This window comes from Lissotriton vulgaris, chromosome 2_1 (assembly GCF_964263255.1).
Source record: "Lissotriton vulgaris chromosome 2_1, aLisVul1.2, whole genome shotgun sequence".
Lineage (NCBI taxonomy): Eukaryota > Metazoa > Chordata > Amphibia > Caudata > Salamandridae > Lissotriton > Lissotriton vulgaris.
Window position 1 is genome coordinate 812,402,076 of NC_141687.1, and position 27,398 is coordinate 812,429,473.

At 49.2% G+C, this 27,398-nt stretch overlaps 1 protein-coding gene across 2 annotated transcripts in view; it reads left to right on the forward strand.

Annotated features, from left to right (window-relative positions):
- The window catches only part of RBM45 (RNA binding motif protein 45), a 453,234-nt gene that overhangs the window by 85,475 nt on the left and 340,361 nt on the right, over window positions 1-27,398 (forward strand). The gene's annotated exons all lie outside the window — the stretch shown is intronic.

The following is a 27,398-nucleotide window of genomic DNA, read 5'->3' on the forward strand; positions in this document are numbered from 1 at the left end:
GTGCTTCGTACCAATCCAAGCTTCATGCCTATGGTTCCCTCAAACTTTCATCTTCATGAACCAGTAATTCTAAAGAAATTTTTTCCAAATCCGCAAACAGCGGCAGAAATAAATTTTGCATTCCCTCGACATCAGGAGACGTCTCAAATTCTATCTTCAAAGAACTGCAACAATGCGGAAAAAAGATCAGCTATTCGTAGCATATGGAAGGCTACGTCAAGGTTACGCTGTATCCAAACACACTACAGCCTGTTGGATGTCTTCAACAATTAGTCTGTGTCATCAACAGGCGGGAAGGCCTCTACGCTCTATGCCAAGAGCACATTCTACAAGAGCGGTCTCCTCTTCCACCGCTCTATTTGCTGGTGTGCCTCTTCATCAGATTTGCAGAGCGGCAACCTGGCCCAGCAGGCACATGTTTACCAAACATTACTGTTTGGACACTGCAAGTGATGCAGATACGTCAATTGGATGAGTAGTTTGCCGCATTCTTTGCAAATTAGGTGAGCCTCTGTTCTCCCTCCTCCACTATGCTCTTTTTAGACGCTTATTCTTGCATGGTATTCTCTTTTGCCAAGTATAGCCACGTTTAGATTCTGCTCATGCCTCATTGAGATGCATGTTTACATATATACTGTGATACAAAGAGCGTCTAACGAGCATTATGTACTGCTATCTACTCTGATTCAGGCATGTTCTTCTCCCAATACTGAAGAAGAACAATAGTTACTTACCTGTAATCTGTGGGTTCAAGGCATGTGGGCTGCTGAATTCATATCTGTGCATAGATCGCCGCCTAGTGTTGGGTCCGGATGATTGCACATTGTTGTCCTGGAAGCGTCTTCGAAGTAGCACGAGATAGGTGGCTCCTCCCTTGAACTACATTGCGCATGGGCATCCTCTCCATCCTCAGATTGGTTTTTTCAGCCATTGGGTTCGGATGCATTTTCCTGTACTCCAAGTGCGGAATTGAAATAAACTTATCTAAAAGGCCAAAAGGCCTTCGGATTCGTCGGTATTAATTTCGATCGGTACCGAAAAGCTTTCTTCACAATCTACTTTCACTCCGGTCGTCGAATCGGACCGTTAGGCCTTCTCGATGCCACGTGGACCGACGGTCGATGGAACGAAGTCCATTCAAATATTGCCCGCAGTGCAACTCATAGTTTCTGCATACAGATAAGCATCCTGTATGTAACAAATGTTTATCGCCAGATCATAATGAAGGTGATTGCCTAGCTTGTGCCCAGTTCAGGTCCAAGAAGACGATCCGGAATCGGCGGGCGGCAAGGCAAGAGATGCAGAGTTTGCACCAGAGCCCGAGAATATCTTCGACAACGAGGAAGAACTAGTTGACGCCGAAGACTTGGATCAAGAAGAGGATCAAGACTCCGAGCACGACTCTGAATATTATATCGACGAGGAAGAACAAATCGTCGAGGTCGAGGAATAAGACCAAGACATCGTAGCTGTCGAAGACAACTCCAATGACAACGGGGGCGAACCGTGAGTACACCGCCCCACACACACTACGCCAATATCAGAAACTCAGGTAGAGGCATCGCCAACAGGCCTTAGCCAAGATCTAAACACTGATTCTATAGCCCCACAATACAGCCCGGCTAAGAATATACTAAAAGAGCCTTCTGGGACAGGTAATCCAAGAGCGGTTCAACCGAAACCAAAAGTAATCGACACGACCGTCTTCGGACCGAACGTCGTCGAACCGAAGGTGATAAACACAAAGGGCGGCGAGCCGAAGGCCAGCGTTCCCTATAAACCTTCGAAGCAAAGGCCCGTCGACTCGAACAAATCCAGTTTGACAGCCGAAAAGGGACAAAAGGTTGTCTACGAAAGCAAAAGGGCTACGCCCAAGACGGTCGTCGAACCGAAAACGAAACCTAAAGTAGACCAACCAAGAACGGTCGAACCAAAGACTCCGAGGACACCTCTACAGCCTAACAAGCCAAGACACCCGATAAAGGTTATCGAACCAACAAAACCAATCGGGCCAAAAAAAGTGGTGCAACCTGTGAAATCAGTCGCACCGACAAAACCTATCGGACAGACACTGCCCATAAAGCCTCAAAAGCTGATCCAGGCACCGAAACAAGTCGAACCAAAATAAAGGCATCGAACCGAAAAAGGTCAAACCGAAAACATCGGCGCAAAAGACTGTGGAAGAGGAGATCATCCTTCCAGACCCCTCTACAGAAGATCAGTCTAAACTATATATTGACCCAAATACTAGGAAAGTGACTGTTTACAAAAGGAAGAAAAGACCAGCGCCTGCTGAAGACTTTTCAACTGTCCCACTCAAAAAGAAAAGATTGTACAACCTCTCCTATTCTTTTCGAGCCTATCTCTCCAGCTATGCCTACTACTCCATATGCACCAAACTCACCTACACGCTCTGACTACGAGCCAGATGTAGATCAGGACACAGATGCTAATTTTGGATATCCACAAAACCCAGATGTAGACCCCCAACTCACAACCATGGGGGGATGACCAAGACCCTGATGAGGCTCAACCCATTAGACACACCTGCATACCCAGCTAGATCATCACCTACAGAAGACACGGTGGCATTCAACTCATTAATAGATAGAGCAGTGCTCTACCATAATGTAGAAATGCATGCAGATCCTATAGAGGAAAACTTTCTGTTTGATACGCTTGCAACATCAGAAACAAGCATTTGCAATGCAATAGGTCTCGCATTAGGAAAGTTTGAGCTATTGGTATTGTAAATGGCAAAGTTTTTATTTATGTTTCTTTTTTTTTTAAATAGCTAAATTAATAGCTTCGTCATTTACAATGCCAATAGTTATAACTTTCGCAAATGTGATACCTATAGCATTTGTAATGCAATATGTTTTGTATTTACAAACCGCGAGAGGACAAAAAAAAGCTCTGGACCACTGCCTCTTCCCAGGCCTTCAAAAGGGACCTCAAAGTTCTCCTCCTCCAGAGACACCTCCAAAAGTAATTCACGTCCTCGCGCTATTTGTGAGTAAGAGGATTATGGTTCGATCCCCGGGCTAGGCGGCAGGGGTCTGCCCAGCACCATGTGATTCTGGGCAATAGCTTGCTTAATCTTCCCAATGGCCCCCAGCGCCGGGATGCCTCCGGGTAGCTGTGCGCTTTACAAATACTGGATTCACATTTACATATTATTTGGAAATAAGACATTTGAATAAAGTCAAAAGAGAAAGAGGCAAAGCATTGGGTGGGATAGAGAAGCTTCAGGACAATGGTATGTGTGCTGTAACAAACTCAAGTTGGCTAAAATAATTGAGATGTTGACAGTGTGATGAATAGACATGGAGGTGGGACAATCATGAACTGTCCTGTGATCACGTTGCCTTGCACAAAGGTAAAGGGTCAGCTGCGGATATTAAAGCTGACAAAGACGGAAGGAAGGGAGAAACCCAGTTCATCTTCAAAAACAGTATGTACAGAAAAGTGCCTTTCCAGAAACTCTCATTGATTTTTAAAGAAGAAAACAATTTTCCTCCCACACATTGATTTTTAAATAACGTGAGTACCTTTTCAAAATTCTCACCTGTATATTGTTAACAGTTGTCTTACCAGTAAGATGTAGCTTAGACCTCAAAAATGCCAATGGGAGTTGGCCCAGACCAGGCTGGGAGGAGCGGGCGGGAGCTGGCAGGGCTGTCTCATGATCTCCTCTGCCCCTGACACACACTGAGCAGAGGAGGCTGGAAAGGGCGAGAAGAGCAGAAAACAGCACTCTGCACCCCCGAATTTTCAAAAGCAGCCCCAGTGGGGGCGGGATCTGAAGGAGGGGACCACCAGGCGTTCAAGGTGGAGTGAGGAGCCGGCCGGCGGGGGTGTTGGACTGGAGGCACCGGGCCGCTCTCTCCTGCAGTAGCCAGCCATGCAGCTTTGGTGGAGAGGGGGTGAGCAGGACTGCAGCTGAGCAGGGGCGGCAGCCCCCGGAGCTGCGGCGTGACCGGGCTGGCCTGAAGCCCCCCCCCCCACCCCTTCAAACCCTGAACCCCGTGTGCACTGGACCCGGCCACCGACAGCCCCTCTGGGACAGAGCAGGTAAGGACACGGCCCGTGAACCCGCATGACTTGGCGAGCAGGAGGCGGGGCAATGAAGGGTTAATGTTTATGTTGCAGGGTCAGGGCCGGCTTTAGGCATGTGCAAGCTGTGCACCTGCACAGGGCCGCCAAACCCCAGGGGCAGCCACGAGGATGAATACAATATTTGCGTGGCGGCCCCTGGCAGGGATTTGGCGGCCTCCGGCTCTCGTCCCTGATTGGCAGTGGCGGTGTTAATCACCAACGGCGTGGGGTCTGGCAGACGCCGGAAGCCGAGGATTCGAGTCTGCGCAGACTCAACCTCATACTGCTTCCCCCGTCGGCGTGTGTCTGCATTCTGTGGTCCTCGGAACGTACTCGAAGAAGGAAGCCTGGCTGCCATCACTGTGCCATCAACTCCCAGCGCCTGGAGCTAGACGGACACGGACAGACTGCAGAGACGAGTCTACTCTCACTCGAGTCCCGACCCGTGACAGCTAGTCAGGGGTCGAGTCTGCACTGCAGTTCACCGGGCAGCCCAGGTAAGGATAAGTGAGTTATTATGCAAATGTGTTACCTGAACAAGGGAATTTGTTGGCGGCCCCCATGGTGAAATTGCTGCACACTATTGCTTTACAAAATCGGAGTGCAAGGTTTGAACAGGATCTGCCAAATTCACATTTCTTTTTTGCAGTTTTATGGGCACGGGGAGATGCAGTGATTTGCCGAGAATTACAGGATGTTAAACCCAGACTCGAACCTGGTTCCCCAGTTTCTAAGTCGGCAACTCTGGTCGTTATGCCAGATCCTCTCCCCCTCAACATCCTCCTTCCCATGTCACCCACCATGCACGCGTGCCAACCCGATGCAAGCCACGCGCATGATAGGTTGCCTGATGTCTCTTCTAATGCCCGTGTGACACCTGTTTGGGGCACGCGTGTGCAGTGGAAGCTTGCACTGCTGGTGCCCAGAAGGTACCCATTCCCTGTGCCTCAGTGACGTTCGAGAAAAGCTTTTCATTCTACAAAAACATGAAACGAGTTGTACTGTCAGGGCCTGACAAATCTGGTGGTCAAAAGTACATTGCAAACACAACTGCCAAAGCAAGCATCCTCCTGTCATCACTTCGTGTTTCACCTTGCATTTTGTGCTCCTCGCTATGCCATGTGCACAAGCACACTTTGAGTATTTGTGCCTCTGGGCGAACATGCTTCCGTTACGTGTCGGTTGTGCAGTCAAGAGACTCAGCCAGGCCGTCACTGGCCGTGATGCAAGCAAAGCAATATGCCCCCCATCCCCTGGTCTGCTAATACAAAAACACTATAATTGTGGGGCTGTTGCTGTGGTGGGGGGAGGGTGAGTGCTGTTCAGTGTCAACTACGTGGCTTCAGTGATGAGTTGTGTACACGAGGCGTCAGTGTTCTGCCTAAAGCGCTCTGTTTGTGAAAGTCAAGTTATAGGGGCCACCACAAAAGCACGTGGTGGATGTTGGCGGGTCCGAAGTGCTGCTTAGAGGTCCAGGACAGCCGGTTCTGGCACACGATATGGAGAGACCACCTTAGGAAGAAATTCAGGGTTGGTGCAATGGACAACCATTGCGTTAATTTATTAATCATGGGCTAAAAACGGACTGACATGCAAAGGGTTACAGTAACCGACAGAAGAGCGAAAAAAATGAACTCACTGAAATATTTGATTCATTCAGTATGCCCTTGCTTACTGTGTGAGATTGCTTTACATATTTTTTTTAATCTGCATTGGCCTTGAAATTCTGTAAAGTACGGGTTCAATTTGCTTGATAGAATTGCTTGAGTGGACTGATGTTTTATTGTGCCCAAACGCAATTGTTCCAAATTGGTAAAAATTCACAATTTTAAAAACTTCAACCTTACTGAACCCTGGAGTCTACTGTACACTGTCGTCCTCTAACTTTCTTTTAAAGCCAAGTAACATCACTCATGGTCTATCTGATTTTCACTTACTGTGTGCGTTTTCACACGATTTTCTGACTTTATCTAGGTGGGAGATTCTTTTAAAGCTCATTGCATCACGTATGTTTTGCTCCGCCCCGCCCGGACCCCCTCTTCCGGGGCCTCCTACCTACGCTCCCTGCCCAGGGCCACCATGATCCTAGAGCCGCCCCTGGTGGCAGGGGCGTGGCACGTGCGCCTAGGAGCTGTCCCTTAGTAGCTCAGAGGGGGCGGACGTGTGTGTGTGTGTGTGTGTGTGTCTGGGGGGCGGCGGTGGTTTCACAGCTTTGGGGTGTCTGACAGCAAGGGGAGACGCGTCTGGCCACTCGTGAGTGTTTCTGACAGTCCTGGGGAGGGTGTGTGTGTCATCTTTTGGGTGCCTGAGCTGCATTTGGGGTGTTAAAGTTCTAAGAGTCATTTCCGATAACTCTGAGCGGGGCCAGGCTGATGTGGGAGGTTTGACACTTTTAGAAAGGAGGCCGCTCCAGAGGGTGCCTTGCTAGTGTGTTTTTTTTTTTTTTAAATAGTTTTTATCTGACATCTCGGAGCGGGGGTCTTGTGTCTGTAGGATGGGGTCTCAGCTACGGACTGAGGGCGTGCGCGGTCCAGGACTCTAGCACAGGGGAGCTGACATAAATGACGGGGCAGGGGGAATGGGAATTGAGTGACAGGGAGTCTGACATTCATGAGAAGGGTCTGGCATGCTGGTTGGGGAGGGGGCTTACGGCGAAGGGGTTGAGGGTTCTGGAGGCACTGGCGGGGAAATCAGGGCCCTTGAGATCCCTGGAAAAAGACAGCTCCGGGTAGGGGTGGTCTGGCAGATCTGTGGCGCGTCTCCCAGCTCTGCCCACGGTGCAGTGTGCGGCAGCTCCTAGAAGCGGCTGACAGCTCCTGGAAAGAGCGAGGGGAGGGGGTGGCGCCGGCAGGCGCGATAGAAGTCTGACAGCTGTAGAAGAATTAAAGTGCGACCGCTCTGTGGGGGTCGGACAGATCAGGACGAGGTCTCTTTAAACCGTTTCGGATCAGGCGTAGGCATGGCCAGGCGGCTCCAAGAGGGTGGAAGGGGAAGCCATTCTCGTGTGTACTGTACTCTGCACTGTTTACAGGGCAGCCCTCCTCGGTTTCCCCACCCCGCCCCAGACTGCCAATGCTTGGTAAAAGTCCGAGCTCTGGTGTAGGTAGTTTAGCCATACCCCCGAGTCAGCATCGCGATTTCATTGCGGTGATTTAAATGACCACCCCAGTGCAGTATGGGTGTTGTAGTTCTTTACTTTGGCTTTAGAATGTTTTCTAAAAAGCCGAGGACTTGTAAGCGGTATTCCGTGGGTAGCAGCGAGTTGGCGCCCTTGGTGTAAGGGCGAGCACATGGCGTGCTTGGTGTAAGCCCCGTATATAGCATGTGTACATTGATGCCTCGTGTCACGCATATAACCGGGGCATGGAGTGTGTGTGGGTTCGGTGAACGGTGGTGGCAGGGGGCTACAATCCCCAAGTGGCCGATTTAAATGAACTGGACACACACATGATGTTTCAGATGGATCGGACACCCACATGACTCCAGGGGGGAGACCGGGATACGTGGAGCGCGAGAAAGGGCTCGGACACATATAGATTAGACATACTAGACAGGACCACCGTTCGGGGCGAACACACGAGGCACAGTAGAGGAACTGAACACAAAATAGGTGTAAAGGGATTAAACACGTTCACAGAAACACAACTCGAACCCACGGAGGCTGTGCAGCAGGATACCACGCACAAAGCGGGAGTTGGGGCAGGTTTCCCTCTCTGGACTGTGCTGCACAAAAGTTCACGCTCGCCTGTTTGTGCCCCTGTATATCTCTGTCAGAGCATGGCCCGCTGTCTCTTAAGTTTGATTTATTAAGAAATAGAAACAAGTCCTGCGGCGACCCGGAAGCTCTTGGCCGGCCGGCCAATCCGGTCGCGGCCGACCGGAAGTCCCGAGCTGCCGGCGCATGGAGCGCCCTGCCTGTCCGAATCAGCCCGGGTCCACAGGAGGGGGCCGGGGAGAAGGAGGAGTGTGGCGCCTGTTGCGGGGCCGGCGCGACAACAGGAAACAGCGCCCCGGTGCCGAAGGAGGGAAGAAGAGTCCTGCTGCCGGGCCCTGCAGCTGAGGAGAGCCGCTGCATGAAGGAAGCCGGTGAGTGGGTTGCTGAGCGGGGGGAAGCATGTGCGCGAGTGCGGGGGGGGGAAGCATGTGCGCGAGTGCGGGGGGGGGGAAGCATGTGCGCGAGTGGGGGGGGCGGGCTTTGTATGTTTGTATGTGTGTGTGCGTGCGTGTGTGTGACTGTGGGGAAGGGGGGGGTGTGTGTGAGCGAGTGTCTGTGTGCCTGTATGTGTGTGCCTGCGCTCGCCTGTGTGTGCGTGCGTGCATGCAGAGGGGTGGCTCCACTCTGAAGCTCCACTCTGAAGCTCCACTCTGAAGCTCCACTCTGAAGCTCCACTCTGAAGCTCCACTCTGAAGCTCCACTCTGAAGCTCCACTCTGCAGCTCCACTCTGCAGCTCCACTCTGCAGCTCCACTCTGCAGCTCCACTCTGCAGCTCCACTCTGCAGCTCCACTCTGCAGCTCCACTCTGCAGCTCCACTCTGCAGCTCCACTCTGCAGCTCCACTCTGCAGCTCCACTCTGCAGCTCCACTCTGCAGCTCCACTCTGCAGCTCCACTCTGCAGCTCCACTCTGCAGCTCCACTCTGCAGCTCCACTCTGCAGCTCCACTCTGCAGCTCCACTCTGCAGCTCCACTCTGCAGCTCCACTCTGCAGCTCCACTCTGCAGCTCCACTCTGAAGCTCCACTCTGAAGCTCCACTCTGAAGCTCCACTCTGAAGCTCCACTCTGAAGCTCCACTCTGAAGCTCCACTCTGAAGCTCCACTCTGAAGCTCCACTCTGAAGCTCCACTCTGCACTCTGAAGCTCCACTCTGCACTCTGAAGCTCCACTCTGAAGCTCCACTCTGAAGCTCCACTCTGAAGCTCCACTCTGCACTCTGAAGCTCCACTCTGAAGCTCCACTCTGAAGCTCCACTCTGAAGCTCCACTCTGCACTCTGAAGCTCCACTCTGAAGCTCCACTCTGCACTCTGAAGCTCCACTCTGAAGCTCCACTCTGCACTCTGAAGCTCCACTCTGAAGCTCCACTCTGCACTCTGAAGCTCCACTCTGCACTCTGAAGCTCCACTCTGCAGCTCCACTCTGAAGCTCCACTCTGAAGCTCCACTCTGAAGCTCCACTCTGAAGCTCCACTCTGAAGCTCCACTCTGAAGCTCCACTCTGAAGCTCCACTCTGAAGCTCCACTCTGAAGCTCCACTCTGAAGCTCCACTCTGAAGCTCCACTCTGAAGCTGCACTCTGAAGCTGCACTCTGCACTCTGAAGCTGCACTCTGAAGCTCCACTCTGCACTCTGAAGCTGCACTCTGAAGCTCCACTCTGCACTCTGAAGCTGCACTCTGAAGCTCCACTCTGCACTCTGAAGCTGCACTCTGAAGCTGCACTCTGAAGCTCCACTCTGCACTCTGAAGCTCCACTCTGCACTCTGAAGCTCCACTCTGCACTCTGAAGCTCCACTCTGCACTCTGAAGCTCCACTCTGCACTCTGAAGCTCCACTCTGAAGCTGCACTCTGAAGCTGCACTCTGCACTCTGAAGCTGCACTCTGAAGCTCCACTCTGCACTCTGAAGCTGCACTCTGAAGCTCCACTCTGCACTCTGAAGCTGCACTCTGAAGCTGCACTCTGCACTCTGAAGCTGCACTCTGAAGCTCCACTCTGCACTCTGAAGCTGCACTCTGAAGCTGCACTCTGAAGCTCCACTCTGCACTCTGAAGCTCCACTCTGAAGCTGCACTCTGAAGCTCCACTCTGAAGCTCCACTCTGCACTCTGAAGCTCCACTCTGAAGCTCCACTCTGCACTCTGAAGCTCCACTCTGAAGCTCCACTCTGCACTCTGAAGCTCCACTCTGAAGCTCCACTCTGCACTCTGAAGCTCCACTCTGAAGCTCCACTCTGCACTCTGAAGCTCCACTCTGAAGCTCCACTCTGCACTCTGAAGCTCCACTCTGAAGCTCCACTCTGCACTCTGAAGCTCCACTCTGAAGCTCCACTCTGCACTCTGAAGCTCCACTCTGAAGCTCCACTCTGCACTCTGAAGCTCCACTCTGAAGCTCCACTCTGCACTCTGAAGCTCCACTCTGAAGCTCCACTCTGCACTCTGAAGCTCCACTCTGAAGCTCCACTCTGCACTCTGAAGCTCCACTCTGCACTCTGAAGCTCCACTCTGCACTCTGAAGCTCCACTCTGCACTCTGAAGCTCCACTCTGCACTCTGAAGCTCCACTCTGCACTCTGAAGCTCCACTCTGCACTCTGAAGCTCCACTCTGCACTCTGAAGCTCCACTCTGCACTCTGAAGCTCCACTCTGCACTCTGAAGCTCCACTCTGCACTCTGAAGCTCCACTCTGAAGCTCCACTCTGAAGCTCCACTCTGAAGCTCCACTCTGAAGCTCCACTCTGAAGCTCCACTCTGAAGCTCCACTCTGAAGCTCCACTCTGCACTCTGAAGCTCCACTCTGAAGCTCCACTCTGCACTCTGAAGCTCCACTCTGAAGCTCCACTCTGCACTCTGAAGCTCCACTCTGAAGCTCCACTCTGCACTCTGAAGCTCCACTCTGAAGCTCCACTCTGCACTCTGAAGCTCCACTCTGAAGCTCCACTCTGCACTCTGAAGCTCCACTCTGCACTCTGAAGCTCCACTCTGCACTCTGAAGCTCCACTCTGCACTCTGAAGCTCCACTCTGCACTCTGAAGCTCCACTCTGCACTCTGAAGCTCCACTCTGCACTCTGAAGCTCCACTCTGCACTCTGAAGCTCCACTCTGCACTCTGAAGCTCCACTCTGCACTCTGAAGCTCCACTCTGCACTCTGAAGCTCCACTCTGCACTCTGAAGCTCCACTCTGAAGCTCCACTCTGAAGCTCCACTCTGAAGCTCCACTCTGAAGCTCCACTCTGAAGCTCCACTCTGAAGCTCCACTCTGAAGCTCCACTCTGCACTCTGAAGCTCCACTCTGAAGCTCCACTCTGAAGCTCCACTCTGCACTCTGAAGCTCCACTCTGAAGCTCCACTCTGAAGCTCCACTCTGAAGCTCCACTCTGAAGCTCCACTCTGAAGCTCCACTCTGAAGCTCCACTCTGAAGCTCCACTCTGAAGCTCCACTCTGAAGCTCCACTCTGGAGCTCCACTCTGGAGCTCCACTCTGGAGCTCCACTCTGGAGCTCCACTCTGGAGCTCCACTCTGAAGCTCCACTCTGAAGCTCCACTCTGAAGCTCCACTCTGAAGCTCCACTCTGAAGCTCCACTCTGAAGCTCCACTCTGAAGCTCCACTCTGAAGCTCCACTCTGAAGCTCCACTCTGAAGCTCCACTCTCCACTCTGAAGCTCCACTCTGCACTCTGAAGCTCCACTCTGCACTCTGAAGCTGCACTCTGAAGCTCCACTCTGCACTCTGAAGCTGCACTCTGAAGCTCCACTCTGCACTCTGAAGCTCCACTCTGAAGCTCCACTCTGCACTCTGAAGCTCCACTCTGCACTCTGAAGCTGCACTCTGAAGCTCCACTCTGCACTCTGAAGCTGCACTCTGAAGCTGCACTCTGAAGCTGCACTCTGAAGCTCCACTCTGGAGCTCCACTCTGGAGCTCCACTCTGAAGCTCCACTCTGAAGCTCCACTCTGAAGCTCCACTCTGAAGCTCCACTCTGAAGCTCCACTCTGAAGCTCCACTCTGAAGCTCCACTCTGAAGCTCCACTCTGAAGCTCCACTCTGAAGCTCCAATCTGCACTCTGAAGCTCCACTCTGCACTCTGAAGCTCCACTCTGCACTCTGAAGCTCCACTCTGCACTCTGAAGCTCCACTCTGAAGCTCCACTCTGAAGCTCCACTCTGAAGCTCCACTCTGAAGCTCCACTCTGCACTCTAAAGCTCCACTCTGAAGCTCCACTCTGCACTCTAAAGCTCCACTCTGAAGCTCCACTCTGAAGCTCCACTCTGAAGCTCCACTCTGCACTCTAAAGCTCCACTCTGAAGCTCCACTCTGCACTCTAAAGCTCCACTCTGAAGCTCCACTCTGAAGCTCCACTCTGCACTCTAAAGCTCCACTCTGAAGCTCCACTCTGCACTCTAAAGCTCCACTCTGAAGCTCCACTCTGAAGCTCCACTCTGAAGCTCCACTCTGAAGCTCCACTCTGAAGCTCCACTCTGCACTCTAAAGCTCCCCCTTTGTCAGCGTTTTACCGTCATTTTCTTTCAGTCTTCACCCCGTTTCGCATGTTAAAATAGAAAAAAACAACATTTAATTCCAGCAAGCGTTCTTCATTGAAAGCCAGTCTAGGCAAAAACGAAAGTAATAAAAAGTGAAACTGACACGCCACTCCACACACAGCAAGCAGCGTGCTCCCGAGGTGAAATCTGACAGCCTCAAAGCGCGCGTCTGCTATGTGTCCACATTCCTAGGTACAGGCCAATACGGGCCACAATAGGTCTGAAGCAGACACCTTCAATGCTCACGCATTGAGGGTAGGTCTGCTCGACCTAAAAAGTGTCCAAACACTTCCCATGTTAAAAGGGGTCCTAAAGCACGCAAATGACATATTCAAAGACACTGCTAGGGCACGTGTCATAACCCTAGAATTGAAAAAAAGTATAGGGCTGCACCATTAGACCCTACTTACATCAGGGGCAACTGCCTCTAGACTCATTGGTAGTCTCCAACGCATGTAAGCGTGCTAATTCTCAAACTACTGGAGAGGCTCCTCCTCCTGATAAGGAGTCAAAAGATTTTAGAAGCAAGAGAGTAAATGCTCAAGCAGCAAACTCATGAGAATTGGCAATACTCAAGCCTTGTTGGCTGGATTTGACAGAGCGCACTATGACAGCTTAAAAGCACTTCTCCAACACTTACCTGAGCCTTTCAAAGATCAGGCCGATGAACTTGTACAGGAGGGAAAGTTCATTACCAATGCCTCCATTACGTGTGCTCTAGATGCGGCAGACACAGCTGCCAGATCTATCAACACAAGCGTACTGTTTAGGAGACACACATGGCTTCGCACATCTGGATTGAAGAGTGAGGTCCAAACCACAATTCTTAACCAGCCAATCAATCCAGATTTTTTATCTGGTCCAGCAGTGTACTCAATTCTGGACAAAATGAAAAAGGACGCAGAGATTGCAAAGTCAATTGGGGCTCTTCAGTCACAACAACACAGAGGCTCCTTTCGTCGCTCCAAATACAGAGGAGGAGCGCGAGGTAATACATCGCAGCAATCCTCCACATACAAAATTAATATGCAATCCACATACAATAAAAACACAAATCGTGGTGGATACCGAGGAAATAATAACAAGAGGCAGAGGGCGTGGAGGCAATGCCAATTTATTTATTTTTTATTTATTTATTTAGTTGCTTGTATCGCGCCAGAATCGACCCATGGGGTATCTCCGCGCTTTGCTCGCCTTAAATACAGAAATGCAGTGCCTCTGTAGGATACCACAGGGTGAGTTATACTTCCTGAAACAGGTGCGTTTTTAGGGCTTTCCTAAAGCACAGGTGGTTGGTATTGTGTCTTAGGTCGGTTGGAAGTTTATTCCACAGGGTCGGTCCCACAAATGATGGGGCACAACCACCTTGCCTGACCTTTTTGATGGTTGGAGTTTCCAGTAAACACTGGTTGCTGGAGCGTAGAAGACGTTCAGATTTATATATCTGAAATTTTTGGGCCAAGTATCTGAGGCCTTGTCCATAAAGACATTTGTGCACTGAGCAGCAGATTTTAAATTTAACGCGTTGCCGTATGGGCAGCCAATGAAGATCATTTAATAAGGGTTTAGACGGAGTTCTTGCAGGAGCATTTAAGATTAATCTGGCCGCCGTATTTTGGACCACCTGCAAACGGTTAAGCGCCTTATCATTTGCTGATTATAAGGAGACCGTTGCAATAGTCCAAGCGGCTTATCACCAGGGCTTGTACAAGAGTCTTTCCATGGGTGTCAGGCAGAAGAGGAAAGACTCGCCTTAATAGGCCGATTGTTCTAAAACAAGCTCCTGTGACAGAATTGGCATGCTCCTTTAAGCTCAGGTTTTGATCGAGCTTCACTCCCAAGTTCTTAACAGTTGGCTTTGGGCATGGGACAGGTCCAAGATCTAAGGGCCACCAGTCGGGAGACCAGAGCATGCTAGCTTTCCCAAAAAGCATTATCTCGGTCTTCACGACATTACACTGGAGGCAGTTGGTAGCCATCCAGTTGGACACTGCTCTCATGCCCTCAGCAAAATTGTTATTCACATCAGATGTGAGGGAGTGGAAGGGAAAGAGCAGTTGGGTGTCATCAGCGTATGACAATGGGGTGAACCCAAACCTTCTCACAATGTCAGCAAGGGGGGGCTACATACACATTAAATAATGTGGGGCTTAGGCATGGGCCCTGTGGCACCCCCTTGGTGAGCACCCTAGAGGTGGAACGATAGGGTCCCACGCTGACAGCTTGTGAGCGGCCGGAGAGAAAGCTCTCCAACCAGGACAGTGCCACTCCTCCAATAACCACTCTCTGCAAACGGCCGAGAAGAATGTCATGAGACACAGTATCAAAAGCGGCCGACAGGTCTAACAGCACCAGAATCATCGAGCCTCCTCTATCCTGTGACATCTTGATATTGTCAGTCACAGAGAGGAGTGCCGATTCGGTGCTGTAGTTGGGCCTGAACCCAGATTGTCAAGGGTCCAGGCCCCCTGTCGCCTCTATGAACCTGGAGACATGGTGTTTACATGCTTCTCGGCCAGTTTGCTCAAAAAAGGCAGTAGAGAGATGGGGCGGAGGTTGGAGAGTTCTGTCCATGGTAGGGCCGTGTTCTTCCGTATTGGGCTCACAACTGCCTCCTTCCACTGTCGAGGGAGATGCCCCTCTTTAAAGGAGAGGTTTAAGATCTTGTGAATAGTGGGGTAAAGTATGTTAATCAAGGTAACAGTTAACTTAGCTGGTAACAGATCAAGGGGGTAACCTGTTTTCATACTATTTATTAGTGCCCAAATATCACTATTACTGGCTTCTGGAAAGGTGAGTAGGGTGTCTTTGTGTGTCAGAGTGGGTCATACTGGAAGGCTCCAGGTCCCTGTGACATTGAGCAATAGTGATTTTTTAGGTCTCGTAGCGATATAGTGCGTAAGCACTGTACTCGCCGAGATCTATTGTTACTGACTCTGCTTCCCAGGAGACAGTGCCGGCCGCGCGCATTGCCTCTTCAAGGAGGCGATTTGAGCGGGGCACGCTCGCGAACGCGCTCAGCTGCTGTCTCCTAGGAAGCTCCAAACACCATACACTCATGCGCATACACAGAGACACACACACACACACACACATGAGCGCCCATGCACGCACACACCCACACATAGAGAGAACCCACCCCCGCCGTCGCATACACACACGCGCACACACACCCACAAGTGCACCGAGTGTTCCCCCCACCCCCCCTTACGCCCCCAGCCCACTTACCGCCACTCCGGACTTCAGCCGCCAGCACTGCTCCTCTCCTGGCCAGGCACTCTGTGGGCGCGAGCTTCCAGCAGGAAACGGAAGTCCCGCCCCACGGTAGTTTTCCTCACGCGCACCACACGACCAGCTGGGGAGTACAGGAGCAGGTTCGCTGAGATGAAGTGCTGGCTGGGCGGCCAATATCTGCTGGTGGTGAGTCATATGTTGGGAATGGATCAGAACCTCACACACTGACCCCCCCCCCCCCCCCCCCACACACCACCACCCCCCACCCGCGAGCTCGGCATCTACAGGTGGCCCCCCCCCCCACCCACCCCCCCCGCCTGTCCACCTCCAGCCCGGAGACCCCTGCAGCCCCTGCTTCCCGGCGCTGCAGAGCGAAGCCCCCGAAAGACGAACAAATAAACATAGGTTTCGCCGGCGGGCAGAATAATAAAGGTTTAAACTGGTTCTGAAAGCGAAGGCGCAGGGGACAAAGGTAAAAGGCTGATAATTAGTTTTATACACAGTGTCTAAAAAGGTATATTTTACCCCTTAAAGTCTTTTAATTTCACTTCACCTCGCTCTACCTTATCCTCGCCTCTCCTGCGCTCCTCCTTCTGTCCATTTCAATCCTCTCTCCTAACCTCCCTCCTCCCTCCTCCCTTCGGCTCCTGGGACCAGTGAGCCCCTGCTCTATCTAATGAAGATGTATTTCTTATCTGTGAAATCTAATAAAGCCGGGAGATTCCTGCGTCTTTCTATTAACCTCCCTTCCCCTGTGCGTGCCCCCACACTCCAACAATGCCACCCAGTCTTTCACTGTCACATCCCCCGCTGCCACCCACCGAGGTTGCCACCCCTAATGTCTCATCGATGTCCACGTAGCCCCCTCTGAATCACTACACCCTCCCCTTCACACATCTGCAGTCCTGAAACAAAGAATGAGAGAGAGGGGCGCAGGGGAGACGAGAGAAACCGATAAAGAGAGATAGTGACGTAAACCACAGAAACACAGGCAAAGCAAACAGAGCCAGAGCCCGATAGAGATAGAAACTGAAATGACCGAGACACAGCGAAAAAGAAATATAGTCCGGTGACAGAGACAGAGTGCCAGAGCAATAAACCCAAGGAGAAACACAGAATAAAGGAGGACGCCGCCCACACGCCACAAGAAATAGCTGTGGGCAAAGCCCTGAAGAGATTCACTAGTTCATGTCCGGCATATAGAGTTTGCAGTTCCACTGGTGTGCAAGGGAATATTACCAAGACTTCTGTCATCAGCCCACAAAAACATTTATAATACTAATGCGAAACTACCCTAATTTACGCTTTAACAGAAAGGGTCCGACATATGCATGTTCAAGACTTCAATGGCTCAAACTTAGCTGTGAAGCAAGGGGGCGCTGTACAGGAAAGAGGCAATAATATGGCTGGCAGGTGAGTGTGGGAGGCCCAGGTGGAGTGAAACTGTAATATACCTGATATATTACAGAGCTTATACCAGCTCTCTCTTCCACTGAAAGTTAAACCTTCCAGAAAGCCACTTCAGAACTGTTGTTCAAGCCCTTGTACTCTTGCATCCGGATGGTGGTAGTGCCTTTGTAGATGGTCTTGCAGACTCCACACTAACAAGCATTTGCAATGCAATAGGTCTCGAATTAGCAAAGTTTGAAGTTGTTGGTATTGTAAATGGCATTGTTTTTTATCTATTTGTTTTTAAAAGCGTCCGTGGTGCATTATTTAGTCTAGTTTTATGTAGCACTATGTTCCAACGTTTTAGACATCGCAGCACTAAAAGTAACATCGGTTACAAAAAACGGCACGTTGCTGTAGTAACTGGGTTTTAATAATGTAATGAATAAATGTCTGTGTTGTAGAAAAAAAGGCTGCCATTGGAAATAACAATGCCTTTTATTTTTGTTTTCTTTTTAAAAACATGAATAAAAGGCATTGTAATTTACAATGCCAATAGCTTAAACTCTAGTTACTGCGAGACCTATTGCATTACAAATGTGGCAGCTTCATTTGTGGTGGAAACTGAGAATTGTAGGCAAATGCTGGAGCTGAATATTACCCGAAGTTCCTTGTTGTTGGGGCAGAATGCAAAGACTAATTACCTTTTCACCCCAGACCATCAACAACTCAATGCTCATCCAGCAAGAGTGATAACAATGATTTTGGTGCAGGGCTGTAAATACCTTCTTTTGATAAAAAGACAATCTCTGAATGGGCACTATTCACAAGATCCAAGCTAAAGAAGATATACTATTGTCGGCGTCTCATTCAGAACCACACCGTCTCAACAATCACAAATCACAGTCTTCGATTAAAAAAACCTCCGTTCGGAAAAGTGCACCTTGAAGTCCATTTGGACACCACCACTGCCATGCACACACGGACACCACCACTGCCATGCACACACGGACACCACCACTGCCATGCACACACGGACACCACCACTGCCATGCACACACGGACACCACCACTGCCATGCACGCACGGACACCACCACTTCCATGCACGCACGGACACCACCACTTCCATGCACGCACGGACACCACCACTTCCATGCACGCACGGACACCGCCACTTCCATGCACGCACGGACACCGCCACTTCCATGCACGCACGGACACCGCCACTTCCATGCACGCACGGACACCGCCACTTCCATGCACGCACGGACACCGCCACTTCCATGCACGCACGGACACCGCCACTGCCATGCACGCACGGACACCGCCACTGCCATGCACGCACGGACACCGCCACTGCCATGCACGCACGGACACCGCCACTGCCATGCACGCACGGACACCGCCACTGCCATGCACGCACGGACACCGCCACTGCCATGCACGCACGGACACCGCCACTGCCATGCACGCACGGACACCGCCACTGCCATGCACGCACGGACACCGCCACTGCCATGCACGCACGGACACCGCCACTGCCATGCACGCACAGACACCGCCACTGCCATGCACGCACAGACACCGCCACTCCCATGCACGCACAGACACCGCCACTGCCATGCACGCACAGACACCGCCACTGCCATGCACACACAGACACCGCCACTGCCATGCACACACAGACACCGCCACTGCCATGCACACACAGACACCGCCACTGCCATGCACACACAGACACCGCCACTGCCATGCACACACAGACACCGCCACTGCCATGCACACACAGACACCGCCACTGCCATGCACACACAGACACCGCCACTGCCATGCACACACAGACACCGCCACTGCCATGCACACACAGACACCGCCACTGCCATGCACACACAGACACCACCACTGCCATGCACCGACCACATCACTCGGGGACAAGCACCACATCACTCGGGGACAAGCACCACATCACTCGGGGACAAGCACCACATCACTCGGGGACAAGCACCACATCACTCGGGGACAAGCACCACATCACTCGGGGACAAGCACCACATCACTCGGGGACAAGCACCACATCACTCGGGGACAACCACCACATCACTCGGGGGCAACCACCACATCACTCGGGGGCAACCACCACATCACTCGGGGGCAACCACCACATCACTCGGGGGACACCACCACATCACTCGGGGGACACCACCACATCACTCGGGGGACACCACCACATCACTCGTGGACACCACCACTTCACTCGTGGACACCACCACTTCACTCGTGGACACCACCACTTCACTCGTGGACACCACCACTTCACTCGTGGACACCACCACTTCACTCGGGGACACCACCACATCGGGGACACCACCACATCGGGGACACCACCACATCACTCGGGGACACGACCCACTTCACCCTTCCACCAACTCAATTACAATAACTTTTATTTAAGTATTAAAAAAATGAAAAGCTATTGTTATTTGTAATATCAATACATCTAAGTCATGTAAATACAACTCATATTGCATTACAAATGCTATAGGTGTCACATTTGCAAATGTTATAGCTATTGGCATTGTCATACACAATGCCAATAACTCAAACTTTAATGCTGCGAGACCTATTGCATTGTAAATGCTTGTTTATAGATTGTCTCAATTTTATCCTCTTAGAATTGAGAGATGTTATTGCACAGGGTTTGTGAAAATTCATCTGGACTTTCACATGCAATTGGTTTGGTGAAATAGATCCTCCACTAATACCAAACAGTGACTTCTTGGCACTACCCACAGGCAATACAACACCAGTCTGGGGAAGACTACAACAGTTCCTACCAGTCTGGCTAAACATCAATACATATGTTATATAAAGCAGCTCTTACTCAATTAATGATAAACATAATGAACGGCAACAGCAAACAAGGTCCAAATTATATGCAATATTTTAATCTATTGTCCTATTCAAAATTCGAAACACAAATCACAATTTTTTGTATATATTTTTTCTATATGTTTCAAATTTTATTGCCCCGTATAGAGCGTGCAGTATAGCAAAGGGTGTAAAAGATAGTGAAAAGTGATAAGGATGAAAGGAAAAGGAATCACACAAAATTTATTAAAACAATTTCAATAGCTTCGAACAAAACCAGCCAATAAATGCTGGACCAAAAACCTGACCACTTCAAATAGTCCAACGGGACTCTCTAATATTGTTTTCAGACATAGAATGTAATAATTGTCTGCACTATATCACAAGGAGAGGGATATAGATGGTTGTCCAGGTATTAGATAAGTGTCGACGTTTCGACTCGTCTTGCGACCGATTATGCCTGGGCCATGCGAGTCTTCTTCAGGACATATTGGACGGGGCAACACAGGGCTTTTTGGTGACCCTGTAAGAGATATAATGGACCGTAAAAATGGGGGCTGTTGCCCAATCACTAAATCAAGGACAAGGGTCCAAACGTGCTTACCCTTCTCGGGGAGTAGTAGTCGTTATTTCTCTCCAACTAGGCTCAGTCCATGTAATTCAAGGGGTCCTATTCTATAAACTGATACAATGACCAGGTTTCTGAAAAAGCAATAAGGGACCTATGTAATAAATATATATATATATATGGTCCTCTATTCATAGATTCAACACATTCACGTCTAGGTAAAACATAAATGTTACCTCCACTATGAATCGGGTAGTTATGTGCTTGCAGGTTGATGTCTTGTCGACAGGAAGCTGTAACAATTTACAACAGTACTTTTAAGAAGACTGGACTGAGTAGACAAGGGTTGTAGGTTATAGCTGTTGTTTAAATAAATTAGGCTCACCGTTTGTCAGAATCCAGAGCCCAATCTTGAATTTAAATTATACAGCTACACGGTTTGTGGGATAAATCCTCACACTGTAAAATAGGAAAGGAAGAACCAATTGGTGCGCTGTCTCCCAATAATTTATATCCAAATATATAAAATACACAAGGAATTCATTACCTTGCTCCATGAATTATCCTCGCATTAACTATATTCCAAAACAAAAATGATGGTCGGAAGCCAGTAGTAATCACAATGTTGAATGACTGAAACAACAAAAATGAAATAACTATCGTCAGCATCTGTGTATTTCACATGAAGGTGGCGTGTTTGCTAACAGATGGCTCTAAGGCTGCCCTGGACGCTAACCGTTTATGTAGCGGGGACTCCGTATCTAATCACGCGTCTCCAAAGGTTAGTGAGGCAGCTGCTCTCACAGGAGGTGGCGTCTGCCAAGGCGCCACGGAAATACACACGCCGGTAAAGTTCCCAGTCATAAACAGCGACGAGGGACTACGACGGTATCTAGCCGGATTTACGGATGCAAGTTAATCAAAACGGTCTCAACCGACTATCAGCCCAAATTGTTGAGCGATTAATCATAACGTTTTCCGTTTCAATAAATTGTGCCAATCATTGCCGAATTCTCGATCAATTATATAATCATCTGCATCGATGGCCAATAATTAACAGGGGAACTCAAAACTCAATTTAAACAATTATGTAAAGGTGCAATAATAGTGAGCTTGAACCTCGAAGGTAATAACAAAACCATGTTGAAAATTATGGCGGCCATTTTAGATTGGGATATAATTGCAGCAGAATAGTTCCAACGGTACATTTAAAACCAATATTACACTATGTACATATTTACAAAGAACATTGATACAAGAAAACAATTTTTGGTTATATTTACAAGACATTGTTGACAGACTTGACACATATATACATATAAACATTAGTGTTTTTTATACAGTCATAGTAAACGAAGGCTAGGTGCATATAGTTAGAGAATTGCCACCTGTCTGTTTATTTCCTCCAATTCATTTAATCCCTCGTTAGCCGTATCAAGAAGATATATCCAACGGCATTCCCTTCTGCTCAGAATACTTTGGAAATCGCCACCTCGTTGGTTTATCTGCACCTTCTCTATGACCCACCATTTGATACTCTCTGGTTCATGGTCAAATGTGGTGAAGTGTTGCACGAGAGGTGCTCCCACAGTTTTGCAGCGTATGCGACTGACATGTTGAAGAATCCTACACTTTATTCTCTGTATTGTCTGTCCCACGTACATAAACCCACAGGGGCACAAGATGGCATAGATCACCCCTGTGGTATAGCAGTTACTATGTACTCTCAATGTGTGTACCTGGTCGTTGTGTGAAAAGGTAGTACATTCCAAAGTCAAAGGACATGCTTTGCAATTCCCGCATTTCTTGTGGCCCATTACTGGGGGTAAGCCCCATAGTGTGGTCTGAGAGGGAACTGTCATTACTTGGAGCAGTGATTTAATCAGATGGTCCCTGATGCTTCTCCCTTTTCTGAAAGCATGTAAGGGTGTCTGGAGTCCACCTACTTCGTCTTTGACCAGATGCCAATGCCGATTTATGGCTTTTTTGATCTGGTTGCTTCTGGTGTTAAACGTTGTTACACACACTAACCTTTCTTCACTCATGCCCTTATCCTGTACACTAAGCAGTTGATCCCGATGGTTGTGCCAAGCTCGCTTTCGAGCCTTCTTAAGCAAGCTTAAGGGGTAGCCTCTCTCGCTAAGTCTGGCAATTAGGAGGGATGATTCATCAAAGAAATCCTCCTTTCTTGTGCAATTCCTACGAAGCCTCAGGAATTGCCCAAAGGGCAGATTGTCCCTGAGGTTCCGAGGGTGATGACTAGAGTACCTGAGGAGCGCATTACGCTCACTACTCTTTCTGTATAGAGTAGTGTACAGACAGCCACGGTCAGATTTTATTTTTATGTCCAAGAAATTTATCGAATGGCTGTCACACTCCAATGTGAATTGAATATCGGCTAGTTGTTGATTAAGCCACATATGGAATTCAGTTAGGGACAATTTGCTACCATTCCAAATAAGAAGGACATCATCGATGTACCTGGCCCAAAGTTGGAGTTGGTCTCTATATGGGTTGTTTTGACTCAGCACAAACATGTGTTCGTATTCACTCATAAATATAATCGCTAGATTGGGTGCGAAACTCGCGCCCATAGCCACGCCCTTCGTCTGTACGTAGAATTTACCTTGAAATGTGAAAAAGTTCTGCGTCATGGCTATGTTTAAGAGTTTAATAATAAACTCAGTTGGAACCCTATGTGGGGCCGGTCTGCGATTCAAGACCGTTTCAATGCACACCAATGCTGCCTGTTGAGGGATGTTTGTATATAGGGCAGTGATGTCCATTGTGGCAAGCAAACAGGTTTCTGGATCATACTGTCGCCCATCAACTAATTGTATAGTTGCCATGGTATCGCGTAGATATGTGGGGGTAGAGATCGCTATGGGTTTGAGAAATATATCAATGTATTTACACAGGGGTTCCAAAATGGAACTACACCCCGAAATAATGGGTCTCCCCGGTGGGTCCTCCAGGCGTTTGTGCACCTTGGGGAGCGTGTAAATCGTAGGCATGCGTGGATGTCTGTTGTTTAAAAAATCAAACTCCTGTTTGGTGATGTACCCCTCCTGTAGTGCAATGTTGGTTACAGCACTAACAGTTTGACTGATCACCTTAGTCGGATCTTTTTTAAGAAGCTTGTAATTGCCCTCAACTTGTAATTGGGATAGTATCTCACTCTTATATTTCTCAACATTTTGGATTACAATCGCCCCACCCTTATGTCGTAAATATTTAATTTACCATCTTAATTTCTATGCAGGTAAGTACTTAATCAATAATAACTCAATCGGAAAGAAAGAAAACAGAGTCCGTGGTGTTAGAGTTCTTAGGGGTTTTATTCCTTAAAAAGGAATCGTTCCGGAACTGGGTATCGGGTTCCTGCAACCACACAGGGTTCAGGAAGGGATAGAGCCATATTTTATTGACAGTACATAGCTTATATACTTAATTTACATCATAGAAAGCAATATAGTAGGCGTAACAGCTGAGAGAAGACAAGATAACAGCATCCACGTGTTACTAGTACGTAATCAGAAGGCGTGGACTAGGCGTAAACTGGAGGTGTGCTCTAGAAACGTCACAGGTAGGCGTCACATGTGGGTGGCACTAAACAGAAATGTTGCAATGTCAGCAGAAATCGGAGGCTTGGATGCGCGCGCAGCTGCATGACGTGTGATTGGCGTGAAACTGGAGGGTGCAGGGGGCTTGACATTTACACTGACAGAAAGAGACAGAAGTCTGGCATGTCAGATCAACTTGTGCTTCTATCATATCTGATATCTGATGTTTAGGAACTGAGCTATCTGGGCGGAAAGGTCTCTGGGGCAGAAGCTATTCTATACTGACTGTGAGTGCGTGTATAAGCGCCTGAGTGTCTGCATGAGAAGCGTGGGGGCATGGGCCTTCCATGGGAGCATGGTAACAAAGGCTATGAATTACTTGCACGGAGACAGGCCGGCCCTTCGGATCTGCAGCTGGGGAATGTTTACTGAAACTAGTAGGTAGGAATGTATTTTCGAGGAGCGGAACAGATAATTCGAAGGTTGTAGTCAGTCTTGGCAGGCAGCAGGCTGAGCTGAGCTAAGCGCGGTGGGCCGCGCTGGAAGTAAGGCAGAGTTCACAGGTACGGGGGCAGCCTGGGCAGCCTGGGCTGAGGCTTTCAGAGTCAGAAGGAAGAAAGAGGCTCGATGGCAGAAATTCAGGGCCTACTTTGCCGGAGCTGAAAAACATGTAAAGTACACTACAAAAAGACGTTGGCATAGCATACTTAGGAACGGACTATTCAACCCATTCAGGGTGGGTCTGAAAGAGGACATGTTAACGTTGGACGCAAATGTATTTGCGTCTTCATAGCTGGCACAGGAGGGAAGTTACATGCACTTTAACTCGTACATGGAGACGGTGGGGTACACGATAGGGAACATAACTTGACCAAAAATGTATATTTCATCATTCCCTCCTTGTTCCCTACGGACCCTTCATGATATATCGATCCTCATGAATTGATCGGTCTGTTCTTGTAATATAATTTGCTCGTCTCTCTTCCGTTGTCTGTTTGAGAGAAAACTGGAATGTTCAATGCACGATGTGGCGCACAGTCCACATATCGCCGGCCCACACTGTAGGCACAGGCAGCAACTGAATACTATGACAAGGCCAACGCCTAGGAAGGATAGGATCTTCCATCCCCAGGCGGACAACGTTGTCCAGAACCAACCGGACCAAGTCCAGGTGCCTGGATTCTGATGTATTAAACTTGCAATTTTGTGAAGACGTGTAATAGCTTTGTATACAGATGGCGCGTTTTCTGGGATGAAAACACAGCAACTTGACCCGATGACCATACAGGCTCCACCTCTATCTGCCAAGATGACGTCAATAACAAGACGATTCTGAAGGACAACAACCCGCATGGCAGATTGCTCCTCTGTTAGGTTACCTAAGGCGGAGGCAGTTTCATGTACTACTGCTTCAAGGGTTCTAGTTAATCTACGTATTAATTTACTGTTTTGGACGGGGCCTAAAAAGAAAAAGAATCCTTTATTAAAATCGGTGTATTGTTCCCATGCCGTTTCTGTATAGTCGACAAGCGGGAGATCTCTTCGGAGTCTATTCTTTACTAGATTTGTGTTTCTGTGATAATCAGGAGGGGCTAGAAAAACAGGTGGCAGAAGGAATGCAATATAACAGGTACCATCCCAATCTGGAGGTAAACGTATGTATGCGGTATGACCACAGACAAAATAAGAATGACGGGTAGCTTTAAAGGACGATTTACCATGATCACTGAATTCGACCACAGTAGTACATTTACTATGACCTAAGTGTACTGAACCTTTCTTCCTGACACATAATTCACCAGTGACTGGTAATACTGACATAGCGGGCAGAACTGGTGCAGCTTCGGATTCAACAGTAAGAATCATAAGGTTAATTGTGTAATTACTTAATCCATATACTTCATTTTCTAGATCAGTTCCTATTCTAATGGGGAGTCCCTCCTTATCAGGGTAACAGACGCCGAGCAGGACTAAGTTCAGGTTTCCCCAAACCCAGCTCCCGTCGAAAACAGCAATATCAGGATCTAAGGAATTAATTATTTTAAACCATGCACCACAGGAGCCGTTGTGAGTGAACGGGTACGGAAAGAGGGGCAGAGCTCCCTTGTAATTCTGGTAGGGAGGGAGTCGGCCACATATCCAGCAGTTTGTAGCGTTATTAGTCTGATGGGAATGATGTAGCATACTAATGAATGTGTTGTTGCGCAGCGCAAGTCTGTAAGAGAGTTCATGTGGAGGTAACTCACTAAAAGAATGTTCAGCAGAAACATTGTAAGCAGATTGTTCGCGCTTGAAAATAGGGCAATAGATAGGAAGAAGTATACTTGCAACAATAATCAGAATACTTAGAAAAAACATAATTAATAATGTCACTATACAGTGACTACGCAGTGATTTGCAGTATGTACGTTTCTTGAATTGTCTCTCTATCTCGATCTAGGGGATACATGTCAGAAACTATTTAACCGATTCACCTAGGGGAGGACTTAAACAATTAAACTGTCTGACTTGCTAGATCGAAGCTTTAATCGATACTCCTCTTGGGGAGTTTTCTCTCGTTCAGGTATTTTAAAGTCACTAGGTTTAATACAGTCTTTGGTGGGGGTGGGCGAGTCAGGGTCTGGTTTCAGTTCGTTGCATAGTTTAATATGACTCGTATGGACCCACCCCTTTCTGCCCTCCAACTTCACTGCGGTCCTCGTAGTAAGAAGGACGGTCTTCGGCGCTTTCCAGCGGGGCTCCAGCGGGCTTTTCCTGTCGAAGTTCCTAACTAGGACCAGGTCGCCAGGACGGACATCATGCGGCTTTACATCAGTGTTGTCAGGAAAGGCTGCGGCAACCTGTGAACGACATGATTGGAGTGCAGACATCAAGGAGGCAAGGTAATCTGTCAACATGTTACAATCAACATCGGTAATTTTCTTAGGAATGGGCGTCCCCCACATATTCGGTGGTCTGCCAAAGACCACTTCGTACGGGGATAGTCCTGATCTCGAATGTGCAACCATTCTCATATAGAACAGTGCAACTGGCAGGGCGACTATCCAGTCGACCCCTTTCTCCTGGCATATTTTGGCAAGGCGGATCTTAAGTGTCTGGTTATGCCTCTCTACAAGGCCTGCGGCTTCGGGATGTCGGACACAATGGAATCTCCACTGATATCCTAGCAAAAGGGAGACATGCTTCATGAGTTCGGATAAGAACGGCTGTCCGTTATCTGAGTACACGACACGAGGCAGGCCGTATCGTGGGAAGAATTCTCGAACCAGCTGCTTGGCAGTGGTCGGGGCAGTGTAATCTGAGACTGGGTATGCTTCGGTCCAACGAGAAAGTGCACAAACAACTACGAGGACATATTTGAATCCTCGACAACGGTCCATCTGGATATAATCCATCTGGAGGACTTCAAAAGGGTGATTGGGAG